The 19,464-nt window shown below is 36.6% G+C and overlaps 1 protein-coding gene across 6 annotated transcripts in view; it reads right to left on the bottom strand.

The window, feature by feature from the left end:
- Positions 1-18,798, bottom strand: part of TTLL7 (tubulin tyrosine ligase like 7) — a 156,943-nt gene extending 138,145 nt beyond the window's left edge. For all 6 annotated transcript variants that reach the window (XR_009503733.1, XM_059925190.1, XM_059925202.1 and 3 more), the window contains exon 1: positions 18,685-18,798. The gene's annotated coding sequence lies outside the window, so the exon portion shown is untranslated. The remainder of the gene's footprint in view (positions 1-18,684) is intronic.
- Positions 18,799-19,464: the final 666 nt, after the last annotated feature.

Below are 19,464 nucleotides of genomic sequence, written 5' to 3' on the forward strand. Positions count from 1 at the left end.
CAAATGCTTTAATATGTGAATAGGTTGAAAGAAAATGCACAAAGAAAAAGGTAAGACAAGAATGCATTTTATCTAAACAAAGTTGATGTAGCAACTTACAAATCCATTTCCTGGACACAAAAAAATGTTTGTTTTGTTATTTGAACATTATTAAGTATAAGGAACACATACGTCCATGAAAAATGAATACTTTCTCAGTCACCATTATGGAAGCTGTTATTGAAAACTAAGAAGCAAACTAAAGATTATGACAAGAACTAGTAAATTCTTATTTAAATGCAAAGGCAACTAATAAATTATATATTTGAAATAAATCATTCAGATATTCTTTTTGAAGCAATTATATTATAGAAAAATCATACTGAAAAATAATTATAATAAATAAATAAGCTTCCTAAGACCAAAATCAAAACAAACAACAATAGCAAAAAGCATACCAGAAGACTACTAAGTATATCGACTTAATACAATGGAAAATATAGACCTTGTTAATAAGCACACAAAAAATATTCCAGTCATCATGACATTAAGCATAACAGATTTTGATGTCAAGTGGCAAAAGCATTTGTAGGTTAATACTCACTTTTTTGTACTTTCTAGAAAATATACACCAGACACAATCCACTATATAATATCAATACATTTCTACTAAAACTAGAATACTTATGTTTGAGATATTTATCTGAATCAAACTGATCTGCTATACCTGTGTAAGTATAAGTCACTGTGTAAGTCTAAAATATTTTTTAAGGTATCCAATCTATATTCTTGAGGCTGTTCAGTGAAAGACAATTCTATAATTCATTGAAATAACTGCATGGGTAACTCAGCTCCTGATGATAAAAGTAGCCATTTTCCTCTCTAGTAAGCAGTGTTCTCCCTTTTTTTCTCAGTCATATGCTATTCTATTGTTTGACAGAACAAAAACAAAACATAGTGTTTTCTACATGATATGAAAAGTGCTTATTTAGCACAGTGCCTAAAACATAGTAAGCACCACAGAAGGGTTAGCTATACATTACTGTTGATGTTGTTAATCAAGGAAACCAGACATGTATCAAATGCCTACCATATTCCACACATTGCACTATAGGCTTCACAGTCAGGCATTTCAACATACACTGCACCAGAGGAGGTTTCAAAAAATACTTATGCCTATACAATACTTAGGAATAAGCTTAAATAAGGACGTGAAACTTGTACACTGAAAACTACAGAACAGTGACAAAAGAAATCCTAAAAGGGCCAAATAAATGGAGAGACATCCCACGTTCATGAATTAGAAGACAATACTGTTAAAATAGCCACACTACCCAAAATGACTTACAGATTCAATACAATCCCTACCAAAATCCCAATGACATTTCTTATAGAAATAGAGAAAACAATCTTAAGATTCATATGGAACTACAAAGGACATCAAAAAGCCAAAACTATTTTGAGAAAGAACAAAACTGAAGGTAACACACTTCCTAATTTCAAAATATATTACAAACTTATAGTAAGTATAATAGCATGATACTGACATGAGGGTAGACACACAGACTAATGGAACAAAAGAGAGTCCAGAAATAAACCCACGTAAATATGGTCAACTGATCTTCGACAAGGATTCCAAGCATAAACAGTAGGGAAAGGATAGTCTCTTCAACAAATGGTGTTGGGAAAACTGTACATCCACATGCAACAGGATGAAATTGGACCCTATCTTAACACTATATGCAAAAAATCAAAATGGATTAAACACTTAAATGTAAAACCTGAAACTGCAGAATCCTAGAAGAAAACAAGGGAAATGCTTCATGATAGTGGTCTTGGCAATGATTTCTTGGATATGACACCAAAAGTACTGGCAACAAAAGCAAAGATAGACAAGTGGGACTACATCAAACTAAAAAGCTTCTGCACAGCAAATGAAACTGTCAAAAGAGTGAAAGGATGACCTTCAGAATGGGAGAAAATATTTGCAAACCATATATCTGATAAGGGGTTAATAGTCATAATATATGAGAAACTCCTTCAACTCAATAGCAAAACAATAAACCAATTAAAAAATGGGCAAAGGAGTTGCATAGACATTTCTCCATAGAAGACTTGCAAATGGTCAACAGGAATATGAAAAGACTCTCAATATCACTAATTATCAGAGAAATGCACATCAAAACCACAATGAGATATCACCTCACACAATTAGACTGGCTATTATCCAAAAAACAAAAAAAAAGATAACAAGTGTTGGTGAGGATGAGGTGAAACTGGAACCCTCTCACATTGTTGGTGGGAATGTAAAATGGTGCAGGCACTGTGAAAAACAGTATGAAGTTTCCTCAAAAAATTAAAAATAGAACTACCATATGATCCAGCAATTCCACTTCTGAGTATTTATCCAAAATAATTGAAATCATGATTATGAAGAGATATCTGCACTCCCAGGTTCATTCCAAGACATGGAAACAACCTAAATGTCCATCAGTAGATGAATGGATAAAGAAAATGTGGTATATGCACATAATGGAATATTATTATGCTTTAAAAAAGAAAGAAATCCTGCCATATATGACAGTATGGGTGAACCTTGAGGATATTATGTTAAGTGGAATAAACCAGTCACAGAATGACAGATATTGCATAATAACATTTTTATGAGGTGTCTAAAATAGTCAAACAAGGAGAAACAGAAAGAAGAATGGCAGTTGGCAGGAGCTGAAGGGAGGGGAATATGAAGAGTTGCTATTCAAAAAATATAAAGTTTCAAAAAAGAAAAAAAAAAATACTGATGCTTGCCTGGGTCCCAGCCCCCAAAATTCCAATTTAATTGGTCTGAGTTACAGGCTGGGCATTGAAATTTGTTAAAGCTCCCCATATGATTTAAACATACAGAAAAGTTTGAGAACCACTATTTAAATAGATGTGTTATTTCATTTGATCCTCATAGATTGTTTTATTAATTCCATTTTATAGATGGGAAAACTGAGATTCAGAGAGATTCACTAACTTGTCAAAGGCTTGGACAGGTCTCCTCAACTCTCAAGACCTTCGAACTATACCATGTTGCCTTCTGAACTGCAAATATGCTAAAGCCATCATGTTTCTCACAATCTTGAAACCCTGATGAGAAAAAGCCAAATAGTTCCTTTGTAAACCTGCATATTGGGTATGAAAGGGTCCTCCCTATGAATTCTGAACTCTAGTACAGGTTTTTGCTTATTTGTTTTTTAAATACAGACCATGACCTATAGAGGGTCATGAAATCAATTTTTTGAGATTCAATCAGCATTTTTAAATGAAAGAATAGAACAGATGAAAATATAAGAGAGACAGACTACACTGCATGTAGGAGGAAAAGTAAGTACTGAGTCTTGACATTTTTCTTTCTGGTAGGGGGTGGGGGGAACGCATGGGTGTGTTTGGGTGTATGTATACTATGGCAAGAAATAAATTGTTATTTCTTCTTACCATGAGTTGCAGCCAAATATGTCTGAAAAATATTCTAGCTAGAGATAAAAGCATGAGATAAAAAGACGATCCTGAAAATGGTATTCATTTTCTAATTTGCATACACTTAACCTGTGTTTTTCTCTAATCCTGGAATGATTCCTTCACCACCCAACATTCAAGCACAGCTTAGATGCCCCTTCTTTTCCTTCTATCTCTTAGGCAGAATGGTCTGTCCTTCACATGAACACTGTTACAAAATCTACCACATTGTATCATATTTTTAAAGTATTTGATTTAAAGTTCTTTACTGGAAAAGGCAGTGTCTCTCATTCTGAGCAATATGAACAAAACACAGAGCCTGATACATAGTAGAGCTTAATGTGATTGTTTGGGTTTTTTTTAATTAGGTTGCAGCAACTCTGCATTATTTTACTCATGAAATTTTGGTGATACAAAATATAAATTAAGAATGAATCACATCTTCCATCTTTCTAAATAATCACAAATATTGTTACTTTAATATCTGGCTTATCGACACCTAGTCTACATGACACCCTTTCTCTGCCAAGGATTACATCAAAGAAGCAGGAAGACAAACTTTGACAGTATTTCTATTGCATTAGCCTACATTGTTTATACCAGCCTACTCTCTTATCTATTTTAATATTAAATAGACTTTTCCAATTTCTGTTTTCATACTTGGTTTAATTAAACAGATTTACTGAACACTTACCAAACAAAATACACTACACAGGTTATGTTTTGTTTCCATTTGTTTCCATTCCAAATGGTAATGGGGAAAAAAAAATTTTTACTAAAAGGCAAATCAAAACGAAACAAATAATGATTTATTCTCTCTTAATCTTAAATTCTTAACTCCACCAAACTCTTTTTATCATCTATGTTCATCTAAATAAAGGTATTTTATTATGTCTTTCACATTTCTTAACTTCACTGAAATACTGGCACTATTTGATTATTCAAAAAAAGTCTTTTAAAAATATACATTATATATATATAAATATATATACAAATATACAAATATGCGGTTTTAATATCTTATATCCCTGATCAGTCAAAAGTCCAATATTATCACAGTGATCTGAATAATTAAGACATTTAACAGATATCATTCACCATATCTAGTAAGCACCAGTTAATAGAAGCTATAGAAATTTAAATAAAACAGAACTCAAATTTATTTAGCATTAGAAGAAAGTAATTTAAAATTATAATAGGATATAAATGAGAATTAAAACTGGAAGAATGCCAGAAAGCATACTCCCTAAAAATCTATTTTAGGAATCCATGTGAAAATTTCTGCCAGTCTTTCTGCAAAGTTAACCTTCAAAATTTCTACTTACAAACTTTTGCAATCTTAAAACATGAAGAAGAAAATCACATACCATTCTTTGGTTTCAAATTTTTGGCCCAAATCAAATGGCTTTATGACCTTCTACTTTATGTAGCTTCACCTAACGTTAGGGGCCCAACTATTAGAATGAACAGACAGCCATGGCTGGAGCTGACTGGCAGACAGCATCGCGGATTCATCTCAGGAAGAAGCAGGCTGCAGCGCCCACAGTTCTGATGATGTCCAAAGAGGGTAAAGTAATGGTCATAAGCCAAGTATTTCCTCTTGGAGCACAGACAGAAGGACTGGAAGTAGACAAAACTCTGAGCTCGCTACATTTGAATTTCAATTTAAATGTGGTTCCTCTGGACCAGAAAAGGGCAGTGGGGAGGTAAAAGAAATAATTTGCAGAGCTATACTGTGATCCCAAGATTGGATAATTTAAGTATGTTTTTAGAATACAGTAACGTTTTCCTTTTTCACGTAATTTCGTTAACAAGAGTTATATGACTATTTCACCTATACTCTGCTAAGTATTTAGCTTGTACTTTATAACCTGGAGGTAACCTATAACAAAAAAAATGAATTTCCTATTTTCCCCATTTTAGTCCATTAGAATTTATATAACAGCTATCTCACCTACCAAATATATACCTAAACATTTTAGAGCTAAAATAATAACCCTTCATCTATTATATTATACAGTCTCAGACAACTGCTTAAGAAGACCATCAGGATAAAAATGATGCAGATACCAGTCATAGAGATTGAGTTACAAATGTGCCCTGGGAACTATATGAACCAGAGAAGCTTTTCTTTCTCAGCTTCCCAGTCCATTTATCTGGCTCCTCACAGACCAGAATCCACTAATTAGAGGAGATGGACTAAGGGACCTTAAACCAGAACCACATCCAAAACTCAAATGAGACAGATAAATTATAGTCATAGAAAGAAAGGAAAGGAAAGGAGAGGAAAGGAGAGGAGAGGGGAGGGAAGGGGAGGGGAGGGGAGGGGAGGGGAGGGGAAAGGGTAGCTCTCGTATTTACCCTCTAGAATGACATCCTGCAGATTTTCCATAATATAGAGAAGAAATGCTCTTTGCCAAAAATTAAACATTCATCTAGTTTTCCTATGAGAAACTGCAAATCTCAACCATGAAAGCAAGACTAATAAATAGGTAGCATAAATCTAATAATTAAATATTTTTATATTTGTATAACTGATTTTTGTAACTCATGGTAAAACTCATTTTTTAAGGATCAGTTTAAATCAAAATTAAATCAAACTATACAGAAGACTTTCCAATAAAGCAAGAGGTGTTTTGGTATTTGGAAAAGGAAAACTGAATGAGAATTATAGTTTATTATATTATTATAACATATAATACTATATATTAATAATCATTTATAATTAATAATAGATTATGTTATCTTTATATATTACAAATAAATAAGCATTTATTTAAACCCCAAAACTCTAATCTGGCAGTGAGGAAAATGGAAATGTCTAATATGATGGAAATTTAGCTATGTTATAATCAAATTAGTTGCTTAGAATTTCAAAACAATCACTGAGGCTAGGATATAAAATTGAGTCTAATTCATTCATTAGCACATGTTAAAAGTACCTAACTGACTCCAAACCTAAGATCATGACCTTCCCACTGATTTAGTCTGGACAAGAAGGATCTGGGCCGTCCTTTCTCTTGTGGGCCCTGGGAAACAGAGAGGAGCCCGTGCTCTAGCTTCAGCCGCCTGCAGACATCACAGTGAATCTGAGTTAGTCCACCGTGGGCAGCCCCAGAAGGCTTTAAATGATGTGGAAAATGTGTACAGATTGTAGGACTTACTTAAGGCAAATTCTCACGGGATTACTAATGAAAGAAAATTAGACTCAAACGCTCAAAAGATTTTTAAAAATCAAATACCCATTACGTTGATCTGATAGTTGACTTTAAAAGACTACTGCTTAAGGAAGCAAACCAACCTAAAATGCTCATGCAGTTACTACAAACTAATTTTACTCCTCTATTCAAAAAGGTCTGAGGCCTAATTCAACTTTTGCTAGGTGAGAATTTTCTAAACCCCAACAATTTTGTTTTCACTTTCTCTCCATAGAAACTTAACTGATCGTTTAAAAAACACTCCAGAAAAAATATTTTGGTCTGAAGAAAAAAATTACACTTCTCTGCAAGAGAGGCGGAAGTGGTAATTCCAACTATTTTATCTGTACCTGAAACTGTTCTAGCTGAAATGGGCATTTGGAGCCACATTCCATGTCATAAATTTAGGACTTCCAACACCTACTCTTCTGTGTGTTGGAACAAATGCAAAATTGATTTTGGAGGAGATTTAAACCTGTCTAAGATCATTACTTTAGCCCATTTGCTGCAGAGGAGCTGTGGCCTTCTATTTAGGTATATACATTTGGTAAAGTCCTATTACTCGGTCCAGCTGACTCTCAAATCATGGAATTCTTTACTTGACTGAAAAGAAATAATAGCAGGTAATTCTCAGGGAGCAAAACCTCAAACGGATTGCTCCTTAACATCTCAGCTAAGAATAATAATATGTATGAAGGAATTCCTAAAAGGTATGCAGAACTTTCTTTGAGACACTGTAACATCCATTCCTAGATTAAGCCAGATCATCAGAGAGCTACATACCTGGACCACACTACACTGCTGGTCACAGCCACCCTATAACAGAAGAATAGTTATCATTTATTGAGCACAGACTATAATCTTCACCTATATCACAATGCTCTCAAGGCAGATATTATTCTCATGTTAGAGAAGAAAATAATCAGATCTTTGGAGGTTACTTCCCCCAAAGACACAGATCCACATCATGGGCCCATTGAAGGACATTATAAAAAATAGCCCAAGGAATCCTACTGAATTCCACTGTAAGGATGTTGAAGACATTTTGCATTACACTATACTGAATCCACTTTAAAAGAAACTGTAGCATAAATTTCACTTTGGATTCTACATAGGAACAACTTTGTTCCTCTTAGGCAATTGGTTTGTTTTTCTCTTTGATTAGCTTTTCAATTAATCATTAAACTTTTTGTATGTCCCTCTTTGCCTGGAAGTTAGAAAGCTTGAGTTAAATCTGTGCCCAGCTCTCAGTGCTTTGCGACCACCTAAAGGGGTGGGATAAGGAGGGTGGGAGGGAGATGCAAGAGGGAGGGGATATGGGGAATATACATATGCATACAGCTGATTCATGTTGTTATACAGCAGAAACTAACACAACACTGTAAAGCAATTATACTCCAATAAAGATGTTAAAAAAAAAAAAAGCGTGTCCAGCTCTAATAGACATGCAGGATTTCGTAACATGGATTTTGTGAGCTAATGTCTCCCCTAGCTCACTTCATCTTATTTTTTCCCTCACTGATATTCTAAGATTTTTTTATCATCTCATCTTGCATGTTCATTCTATTACAAACTAGGTAACTTCAAATGGTATTACCAAAATCTTATAAAAACTCTACAAGGTGTACATTTTACTATATACAAATTATACTTCAATGAAGTACTGGGGAAAAATACAAAAGAAAAGCCATTTACAATAATCAAAATCAAAAGACAGTAATGTAAATTTTTCTTGCACTATCTTTTAGTCAATTCTTGGTAAAACATTCTAAATTACTTCATCCTTGCATAAGTTATAACTGAATTAATATTTCTATTATAATTTGTAACTTAAAATATAGTTATAAGTCTGTATAAGACATTTGTTAAAGTTAGGGTGGAGATAATTTTGAGGGATTTCATTTTGTGAAGATTACATTATGGACTTCTATTGGTCTATTTATCGTATTTTTTCCTAAGAGATTAGCATACATATCAATGAATTGATGTGGAGGAAAAAAGCATCTTTTTGTGAAATAAAAATACTAGCAGAGAAAGAGGAAAATGTGCACATGTAACAACTTATTTAAACCAATGCCAAGTGTGAGATGAATATGCCCATGCCTCTGGCTTCACTTTTCTCCTTGCCTTGGTCGTCTTAGTAGTGCTTCTCAAACTTTTGGTGCTGGAACTCTTTATGCTCTTTCAGTTTTGTTGAGCTTTGTTTTTGTGGGTCATATCTATCAATATTCAGCTTATTAGAAAGTAAAACTGATAAATGTTTAAAATACTGATTCATTCATTTTAAAATAACAATAATAAAACCATTACATGTTAACAAAAACATACTGTATTAAAAAATAACCATAGTTTTTTTAAAAAGGAGTGAGTAACAATGTTTTGTACTTTTTCAAATTCCTCTAATATCTTTCTTCAAGAAAATAGATTCTCATACCTGTTTCTGCATTCATTTTGATAAGTTCTTCTGGTTGAAATATATGGAAAAAATTGGCCTCACAGAGATATGTAGTTGGAAAAAGGAGTATTTTAATACCCTTCTCAGGTTATTATAGATATTTGAATTTGATACAACACCAAACTCAACAAGCGGTAGTTTCTTAATACCACATGAGGCCAGTAATATTCTAACAACCAAACCAAATAAAGGAAGCACAACAAAAAGGAAACTACAACCAATATCTCTCCTGAAATTAATAGCAAAAAATATTTAACATTGTTGGCAAATTGAATACTACAATAAGCATGTATATGTATGTGTGTTGGTATGTGTGTATGTATGTGTGTGTCATGTATACATGACCAAATGGGATTTATTCCATGTATGCAAGGCTGATTCAATATTTAAAAAATTAATCAATACAGTCCACCATATCAATAGGCTAAGGGAAAAATCACATGTCCATATCAATTGTTGCATAAAAAGCATTTGATGTAATTTGATAACCATTCAGGATAAAAAGTCTCAGTACACTAGGAACAGAGGGGGGAAATGCCTCAACCTAATAAAGAACATCTATAAAAAAACATACAGCTAACATCATACTTAATTGTAAAAGACAGAATAATTTTTCTCTAATATTGGGAAGAAGGCAAGGATGTCCACTCTCACCATTCTTATTTAGCACAATACTAGAAGTTCTAGCCATTGCAACAAGGCAAGAAAAATAAATTAAAGGCATACAGATTGAAAAGAAATTGTTTCAGTTTGCAAATGACATGATTGCCTACATTAAAAAAAATCAAAGGATCTACAGTCCTAGATCCAAAATGTAGAGTCCAGTAAGGTTTCAGGATACAAGACCAACACAAAAACCAATTGCATTTCTATATATTGACAGCAAAGAAATGGAAACAAAAATTTTTAATGCAGTATCATTTACGGTTGCTCCAAAGAATATGAAATACTTAAGTATAAATCTAACAAAACATGTGCAAGATATGTGTAATTAAAATTATGGTATTTTGATAAAAGAAATCAAGGAAGACGTAAATACCTGGAGACACATATCATGTTCACAGATTGGAAGAATCAATGTAGTAAAGATGTTAATTCTGGACTTCCCTGGCAGTGAAGTTGTTAAGAATCTGCCTGCCAATGCAGGGGACACGGGTTCAAGTCCTGGTCTGGGAAGACCCCACATGCCATGGAGCAACTAAGTCCATGGGCCACAACTACCATGCCCACGTGCCACAACTACTGAAGCCTGTGTGCCCAGAGCCCGCGCTCCACAACAAGAGAAGCCACCGCAATGAGAAGCCCTAGCACCGCAACGAAGAGTAGCCCCCACTTGCCGCAACTAGAGGAAGCCAACGCACAGCAACAAAGATCCAATGCAGTCAAAAATTAATTAATTAATTAATTAATTAATTATTTTTAAATGTTAATTATCCCTAAATTAATGTACAGGTTTAACATAATTCCTATTAACATATTAGTTAAATTATAGCAACAAAATTCTACATTAAACAGATTAAAAAATGGATCTTCCAAAAAGAAAAAGTTAATCAAAATTAAGTATAATTTGTTAAATAATTATATCAGGCATCATAATTGCAAAGTCTCAAAAATAATCTCATGGACTTCAAAGAATAAAGAGGAAAATAATAAACAACAACTTGAAACAATTCTATCAATACATTTTTAAACTGCTAAAAATAGTGCTACACAGGCAATAAAAGCAAAACTAGACAAATGGGACTACATTAAACAAAATTTTTGTGTACATCAAAGAACACAATCAATAGAGTGAAAAGGCAACCTATGGAGTGGGAGAAAATCATTTATCTGATATAAAGAACTCCAACAACTCACCAACAAAAAATCAAATAACCAGATTTAAAAATGGGAAAAGGATTGCACAGACATTTCTCCAAAGATGATATAACAACAATCCCATTTCTGGCTATATATCAAAAAGAACTGAAAGCAGGGTCTTGGAGAGATATTTGCACACCTATGTTCATAACGGCACTATTCTCAATAGCAAAGATGTGGAAGCAACCCAAATATACATCAACAGATGAATGGATAAACAAAATGTGGTGTATATACAATGGAATATTACTTGGCTTTAAAAAGGAAGGAAATCCTGTCATATGCTACAACATGGATAAAACCTTAGGGCATTTTATTAAGTGAAATAAACCAGTCACAAAAAGACAAATACTGTATGATTCCATTTATATTAAGGTATCTAAACTACTAAAACTAATAGAAACAGAAAGTAGAATGCTGGTTACCAGAGACCTGGGGGAAGGGGAAAGGGGAGTTGTTGTTTAATGGGTATAAAATTTCAGATTTGCAAAATGAGAAAGATCTAGAGATCTATTTCACAACAATGTGAATATATTTAGCAACAATGTGAATATATTTAACACTACTGAACTATACACTTAAAAATGGTTAACATGGTAAATTTTATGTTATGTGTTTTTATCACAATAAAAAATACAAAACATTAACTGAAAGAAAAAATTGTTGCATTTGTGGAATGCCTACAAAATATCAGAAATCACCCAAATAATTACATAAATCACAGTATTTTTACACTACTCTGGACTTCTTTCTTCAAGAAAACATGAATATCACTTGCATATTACCATAATATGTATAGTTATACCAAGGGGAGAAAAACTCTTGGATTACCATTAGGTAATTTTACTTGGAGATCTAAATATCTGTTCACAGGTACTGCTGAGTGTATTTGTTTAATTTTGTTCTCAGTAGAAGCTATACTTTAGGACCTTCACTTCATCCTATATTTATTATTCTGGTTCCTTATGAATTCAAAAACAAAATTCACAGATACGCTTTCAAGCACATTATGGAAGTAAATAGGCCATACTATAACTAATGAAAAATACATTTAACTTTTAATTCCTTAGTCAAGGATGAAAATAGCTCTCCACACATACCCAAGATACATTTTTAAAAAAGGAAATGCTTCCTATTCCAAAATGACAACCTCCTAACATATGTAGCAGCAAACTTTTCTTTCTGCCAGAAATGCCCATTCGGCACTGACTTCTGACAAGTGAAAAAGTTTTCCACATATGTATAGTCCACTTGATTTTAAGAAGCACTGATCCCTCCCTTTAAAACTTTCCTGAATATTAAAATGTCTGTTTTCCTTTAATTTTTGCAGCAAGTTCCAGAAATAACTTGTTTACATTTTCCAAAAATAATGGTTGAAGTATGTGTGTGTTCACTAAGGGTGAAACTGACATGGACTAAAAGTAGACATCAGAGATTAGGAAAAAGTCTTCAATGGATTTGACGAGTTTTTTTTTTTTTCTCAAATACTGTAAAAGTAGTAAAACCATTAAAACTATCTAATAAATGAATGAAGGTCATCCCCTTTTTTACATATAACCGTAAATAGTAGCACCTATTGTCAAAATTAGTATTAAAGCGGCAGCTGTAGACCAATTTCTAATCCTACGATGATTCGGCATGCATTGTGCCTGTTTTTTTTTCCCCTCTGCCTAGCTCGATTTCTCACATCATTAAAACGGAGGAAGTAATATCTGCCAATCTTTAGGATTCTAGATTGAGAGATGCTAAGTAATTAAATACAATATTATCGTCTTGGATGTGATCAAACCTACAGCTAAATGAAAACGTCTGCATCTGGTTTCATGTGAACTAAGCTGATTGTAGAAAGTGTTCAATTTCTATCTTTCCTCTCCATAGAGTAGCTAGCACATATTTGTTTGGGTAACTGCAGACAGACCGATTCTAAATATAAACTGAAACGTGTGCTAAAATTATTGTCCTGATTTTTCAGCAATCACTATGAATGTCACACATGATTACAGATTTTATTTATTAAATACTTGGAAAAAATATATTTTAAATAATAGCAATGACAAAATTACACATGAAAAATCTTCCCATCAAATGCAATGATGCAAATTAAATCCACAGTTCCTGACTTTTCCTACCAATACACCACACATACAACCATTCATATCACAAAGCCAGTCAAACATAGTACTAGAATCACATCAATTAGATTTTACACAAATTTTAAGTGGGCTCTCTTCTCTTACAAAAGAAAGACAGTACTACCTTAAATGAGAAGTATACCTAAGCAGCCCTAAAATTCTAATCCAGCAAAGAGCATAGAAATAATCTTGAAGCTGCTGCCTGGATTACTCCTGATCCATCTTCCAAATCTACAAATGCTCAATTTACTGTAAAAAGTCAACTTCACTGCAAATAAGCTCACAGAGGAGGGAGGAGAATTTTTATAAAAACAAGCTACTGCCGCCTTGCTGAATTAGATGTGTCACCAGTTCAGACTTTGCAAAGTAGTGGGTAAAAGAGATAGAAATGTTCAAAATAATCTTTTATCAAACATAATGTTCCATTTCACATAGCTACACAGAACAAAAATAACACAGAAGTTTGGAAGCTCAGGTGCCATGACACAATTTAGAAAAACCAAACAATGTGGACAGTTCAGCATGCCCAGTGGACCAAAAATATCATCAATTTCAAAAGGAAGGAGTAATCAGCCCCAGGGGAGACGCAGTGACCACTTGACCACCTAACTCTAAACCTTCAAAGAAGTCAAAGAAACACAGGCCAACTAGCTGCTTACAAGTAAGAAGTGAAAGAAAAAAGAGAAAATTGGATTTATCACTCAACTCCCAGAGCCTCAACAATCCCAACACCTTGGCTTTGTCAACTATCGTGTGTACCATGGGTGGGAACGTGTTAGGTAAATGTCAAATGGGAACTAATGAAATAAGGATAGTGGAGAATAAATAATAATAATAAATAATCTAAGTTTTTAGCTTTAACTTAACCCGAGGGAAAACTGTTGACTAAGCCCAGTTGAACTTTGACAAATAATGCCTGGGAGGAATGGAAATAGATTTACCACCTTCTAACAGCTTAAGCAAACTGTTTTAAATAGTAGGTCCCAACTAAGCACACGACAAATTCTGCCCAGAATATTACTCAGCCTACCTCAGTGCCCAACTTCCACCAGAAATCATCTGTCAGGTCCTAAAAAGACGGGCCCTATTTTTGGTTTGTAAAGTGATGCTTCAGTTTTCATTGTTTCCTTTCACATCTTCCCAAACTGATGATATATCCCAAGTACCTGCCTCTCTGCTACCTACTTGTGCCCTCGAGGCACTTTCGTATCCCTAACTCCCCTTCCACTGGTTCTCAGAGACACTTCATGGCCTCCCTGCCTCAGTGGCTCCCTGGCCTCAAATTCCAAGGAGAATGGGGGCGGGATCCAGAGGAAACCCAGGTGAGAGCCTGGGGGAGCAAGGCAGAGGCCTGGCCAATGCACCTGTCCAAGGAGGTGGTGTCATGTAACCCTACAACTGGTGGGACACTGAGGCACACTGTCTCTCCTCAACGAGGGGAATTTCCTCTGGTCGAGGAATACTCGGAACGAGGGCAGGGGATGTTGGAAACCTTAGGCGACTCCCCAGCGGCTGCTGTTCTCAAAGGCCATCTCTGGCAATGTGCACGGGGGAGAGGGCGAGAGTCTTCAATGTCCACCAGACACTCTTGCACCTTGTAACCTGGGCTTCTGCTGACAAGTGAAGGAGGTCTGGAATTCCTGCGCTCACCTATGTGGATTCTCCAAATTAGAACGCGAGAGCGAGTTCATAAGCCTTGCACTGCCGAGATACTGAAGCTGAAACCTGGGAACCTGATACAGGAGGGTGGAAGAAGTTTGAAAGAGACAGATATTGTGTGGAGGATAGGGGTGGATTCCTGAGGGAAGGGCACGGTAAAGGAGAGAGTTGACGTCCACAAATACAACACCAGGACCAGAAAGTAGTCCATCACACAAGCCCCTTCTCTGGCTACAAACTCTTGCTCACTCTCACCAAACCTGTCCTCCATTATTTACATCTTCTCTCTTCAGTGGCCCCAACTGCCTGCCTTTCTCCCAGTACCCATGATTTAACTAACCTTTCTAATCAAAAGACAAGTTTGCCTGAAATAGTATAATGTGAGGAGCCACAGCCAGGAGTGTTATTAATTATTAATATGCAAATATCCTATACTTAATATGCTAATGCTCCAAAGAGAACATACAGAATCCAGTAGAGTTTTAAAACTTGCATAAAATTTAGTCAAAGTAAGCATCACAAAAAAAAATCTGTAACCTTGTGTGGTAATGGATGTTAACTAGACTTACTGTGGTGATCATTTTGCAATATATACAAATATTAAATCATTACATTATATACCCAAAACTAATAAAATGTCATATACCAATTATAGCTCAATTTTTAAAAAAAAAGTCAAACAAGAACTCAGAACCTTTTAACCCAGAACTTTTATTTCTGAGACTCTATCCTAAGGAACTAATTTCTAAAATTTAGAAAAGAGCTTATGAACAAAGATGTTCATCACAGTGTTATTTATTATCATCAAAAATACAGTGACTATGTATTTGTATAACAGATTCACTTTGCTGTATACCTGAAACTAACACAACATTGCAAATCAATTATACTGCAATAAAAATTTTTTTAAAAATACAGTGACAATGAGGAGTGATTAGAAATTTATGGCACATCTACCTCATGGAAAATTATGTAGGCATTTTAAATGTTCACTGCCAAATTGTAATTAAGTGAAAATTACTGTTATAAAATTTAAAGTAAAAATGTATAAAAAGTAATAATATACACAGCATGATTAAAACTATGCACGGAAAAAAGAGTGGAAGGAAACACATCAGTATGTTAATAGTGGTTGTCTTTAGTTAGTAAGATTACAGTGATTTTTTTTATATATTCTTAGTTTCCAAATTGTTTGTAATACTATAATGAAAGGGGAAAAGCTTTTAAAAAGGCAAACCTCCTTGGAAGAGGAAAAATCTTACTTGCATAGAAAACTTTCTGGGTTTAGAGCTTTTAATATCAGTACCCAGGACACATAACATTTTCTCAAACTGCACTTGGAACAAGGAATATGGAGAATGTGAGCAAGACAAGCCAAAGAGAAACTTGGCTTGCTCAGCGACCTACACTAGTTCCCTATGATTACCCAATAAGGAGCAGATTTCACTGCCTGATATGCAAGGTTCTTCATAATTTGTCACCATGCATCCAAACAGTACATGACCACTTCTCTGCTGAACTTCTTCATCTGGCTTTCTCTTTCCTACTAAAAGTCTTCCCATCTCTCACAGAGTGATTTAATACACTTCCATCCATGAAGACTTTCCTGATCCTCTTATGACCCTAGCCATTACTATTTCTCCGTCTTCTTAAGGTGTTCATACGGCACTTAAGTCTGTACTACATTTTTCCGGTATTAAGCCAATTCTATCTATTTGGTTAATTGCTCGTATGTAGGTAAATATTTTCCCAGCTAGACTTTTAGTTTCCCCAGCTAGACTTTTAGAATTTAGATGGTCTGCAGATAGTAGTCATTCGACAAACACACACACACACACACACACACACACACACACACACACACAGAGAGAGAAGGGAAGAGAGAGAGAGAATACAGTTCTAAAGCCAAGTTGGTATTATATTCATACTCAGTGATGTTATCTAAATAAAGTGTGTTGCATCTGTTTTAAAATGTTCCTACTGACCCTCCAACGCTAGAACATGCACTTTCCTTTTTTTTTAAATAGCAGTGGGATTGTATTTTTGCTTATTCAGTCATACCAATTCTGCTGTCTCCTTTGGGATTAAACAGATTGGACCACAAGAGCCCTCACTGAGGTCAGGGCATGGTCTATAGCCATATAAAGAACAAAAAGAAATGACCTCCTAGAAACCAAACTTAAGACTCATCTCAAGACTCTACTTCTCTTAACAGCCTTGTCTGAACAACAAATGTAAATTTGTGCCTCCATTTTATCCCTTTAGTCTATCAATATCCTCATCAACTCAAAAAAGAATTCTCCAATGCAAATGGTTAAATACTTTAGGAATGATGGACTAAGATGACTATGTTCCTATCTGCCCTCATATACTAGCCCAGTACTTGGAGATAATGAGCATTCGTACTATAGCAACCTGCTTCCTGAAACATCAACAAGAGTTGCATATCTTAAGAGAAAATATATAAATCATAAATGAAAGCAAATCAAATGGCCAAGCAAGGAACAAAGAAAAACCTATCATCCATTGTTGTTATAGAAAGAGCATACAAGGTCAATATAGCTGTTGACTCTGAAGGGCAGGGTAAAAACAAATCAATACAGTTTCCCACTGTACAGAGCTACACTTTGCTACAACACATGTTTTGTGTAAGAGTCAATGCTTGTCCAGATTCCACCACTAGCTAGCTGTGTAATCTTGAACCTTCTCTGTATTTCAGTTCCTTCGTCTGTAAAATGGAGCTATCACCTGCTATGCCAAAGCACAAAGCATTCACCATCTATCACTGCCAAAAATGTGTTGAACAGCTCCTGTTATGACCTAGCTCTCCTATGCAGTGTGGTCCAGATACTACTTTTTGGCATATGCTTTCTAAGAAAATAGTATGTTTTTTCAAATAATTCAAAGAATGCTCCTACTTTTATACTAAAAGAATGATAATTCCATACACAGGAAGTTTACAGGTTGTTGCTGTTGTTTGAGATTACTTCTATGAAAATTAATACTATGTTTAATATGTAATAAATCATATATATGTACATATAACTTGGATACACAACTCCTTAATACAGTGGAAGGTTCGTGGGCTTTTGGATCAGGGAATCTTATAACCAAATACCTATGCTGTGACCTTGAGCACGTAATTTAACTTCCGCGCTCTTCACTTTGCACATTTGGTTCTGAGTTGTTGTCATGATTTAATGAAATTATATATATATATATATATATATATATATATATATATATATATATATATATGTATGTATATATAAAGTGCCTAGGCTCTGAAAGTATTATTTCCTACCTCCCTTAAATCTTTTCCTACTATGTCAAGACCAATCAAACCCACTCTGAATACAAGACAACTTGGATACAGCATCTTTCTCACACGTTAGCGGGGGATGCAACGCGATGTGAAGTTGAGCGAATGATGGCACGAATTGGGCATCCAACCGAGGAAGAAGTAGAGAAAATGACAGGTATAGAAAAGGGCCCTAGACTTCACTCGCCTGTGCGAAAAAGACACACTGAATACTGCACCGCACACTCACGGAGGTCTGTACCGTGATGTGGGAAAAGGACAGAATCACAGAACAAGCCAGTAGGGAGCCTCCTAGCTCCCCCCACCCGACCTCGCCCGCCGGGGTCGCTCATCTGGAACCCAGAAGCTGAGGAGAGGAAGGCAACTGACCTCGGCACCCCCCCACCCTCCCCCATTCTGCCCAAATCTCTCAGGGCGCGAATGGTGCTGAATCATTAGCACCAACAGCAGCAGCTCCCCGTGCCGCTGCTCCCGCGGGGGCCAGTGTCCCCGGAGCAGTGACCGTCCGGGCGGGGGCCGACACCTCGGGGGCGTGGGGACAGGGAAAGGGGGTCAGGGAGGATCGGGGCAGCAGGTACTCACCGGGGTAAGGAAAACCCAGCCCGGGTCCTCGCCTCCGGGCTGCGGGCGGTCCCTCCGCGGCTCCCGCGCGCCTTGGCTTCCCACCGCGGCCGCCCCGGGCCCGGCAGCCTGCGCTGAATGTCGGCTGCTCCCCTCCGGCCGCCCACCCACCCACCCACCGCCCGCGGCAGCCACAGCTCTGGGCGCCGGCGCTCGACCCGGAGCAGCTGGAGCAGGGGGCGCAGCCAAAGGGGTGGTGGCTACCGACGGGCCAGACCATTCGCGGGCGGCGACCGGGGGTGCGCGGCGGAGCGGGAGCGAGGGCGCCGGGGCCGGCGACGGTTGGGAGGAACCAAGGACGAGGGGGCTCCTCAGCACCCCGCCCCGCGCCGGGATGGCTACGGGCGGGAGAGGCCAACCGAGGAGCGTCCGCTTTTCCCGACTGACGACTGGAGAAGGGGCTTTAGCTTTTCCGGCCCCCCTCCAGGTTTGCTTTGGTCCCGCTCTGGGTTCTTTTAGAAGCCGGCAAACAGAAGACCTAGCAACGCGGGCGCCTGGGCGGTGTCCCCTCCTAAGGCGATGTGAGAGGGCGCTGGCCCGGAGCCCTGCCTTCGTGCCCCTGCTGCTCCAGCGCGGGCCCCCGGGGCGCCAGTCCTGCTGCAGAGCTCACCACTGATGTATTACCACCAGGCAGAGCGGGCCGTCTGGAGCCCTTGACGGGACTCTTCAGATCTTTTATCCAAGCATCTCTGTGGAGCAAAAAATAAAAGGGTATTTATCCAAGGCCAGCTTGAAAGTTAG

Source organism: Balaenoptera ricei, chromosome 1 (genome assembly GCF_028023285.1).
Source record: "Balaenoptera ricei isolate mBalRic1 chromosome 1, mBalRic1.hap2, whole genome shotgun sequence".
Classification (NCBI taxonomy): domain Eukaryota; kingdom Metazoa; phylum Chordata; class Mammalia; order Artiodactyla; family Balaenopteridae; genus Balaenoptera; species Balaenoptera ricei.